Below are 1,249 nucleotides of genomic sequence, written 5' to 3' on the forward strand. Positions count from 1 at the left end.
TACACTAGAACATGCCATTCAAGATAACATAAGCTTATATGTCTCACCCATTGTCCCTCATATTTGACATAGAGTAAAATGATTTATTTCTTTTATGAAAATAAAATTGCTATTCCACAACATATTTCTTTTTAGTCTTGTTGTGTGTGTGCATCTGTACATTTTTCTGAGTTTTTTTTTATTTCTACACTTGTTACTGTTTGTTTAATTCTCATGCTTCAGCTTGAGTCTTAAGCATGTTCTATACTTAAACCTCAGCAATGTTACTTCCTGATCAATATTAGTCCTTCTTACACAGTTTGGAGTATTGCTCTGCATCCAGTAGCAGTGTGCTGTAAAGTCCTATTTATGGCCATATTTTCTGCCCTTTCAGAAGCAGATGGCCACCACTGCTTCTGGTCATTGCCTAATTTGCTACCAATAGTCACTAATAGCCTTGGCTTTACCCAAGGTCCAGTGGCAGAGATTCTATAGGTAGTGCAGCTCAAGTTGCCCTCACCACATTTTGATATCACAGAGTGGCATTTCTCACAGGTGTATTTTTTTGATGTAAGATTTTTTAAATACAGTCTTTTCTCATTTTACATAAACTATCTCCATTCCCAATCCCCTCCCCCTCCCACCCCACCAACATCCACTCCTTAGCAAAAATAAGACTTCCCATGGGGCATCAACAAACTCTGGCACATCTCTTCAAAGCAGAAGACTGGTCCTCCCCCCAAATCTAGGCTGATCAAGGTATTCCTCCAAACATAATGTGCTCCAAGATGTTAGTTCAAGCACCAGATATAAATCCTGGTCATATTATTAGTGACCCTAGAAACTGTCCCCCCCATATTCTGTGATTCTAGTTTGGTCCTATACAAGCTTTCCCCACTTTCAGTCCAGACTCAGTGAGCTCTCACTAGCTCAGGTATGCTGCTTCTGTGGGTATCAACATCATGGTCTTGGCCCCTTTTCTTATATTATCTCTCTTCCCTCTCTTGGGCTAGTTTCAAGAATCTTGACCCAGTGCTTTGCTATGGATCTCTGTATCTCCTTCCATCAATTTCTGGATGAAGGTTCTATGATAACAATTAAGGTAGTCATCATTCTGATTACAGCAGAAACCCAGTTTAGGCATCCTCTCCACTGTCATTTAAAGTCTTAGCTGTGGTCATTCTTGTGAATTTCTGGTAATTTCCCTAGTGCCATGTTTCTCTCTAGCCTCTTAATAACTCCATTATCAAGATATCTCTTTCTTTTCCTC

Source organism: Microtus ochrogaster, linkage group LG3 (assembly GCF_000317375.1).
Source record: "Microtus ochrogaster isolate Prairie Vole_2 linkage group LG3, MicOch1.0, whole genome shotgun sequence".
Taxonomy (NCBI): Eukaryota; Metazoa; Chordata; class Mammalia; order Rodentia; family Cricetidae; genus Microtus; species Microtus ochrogaster.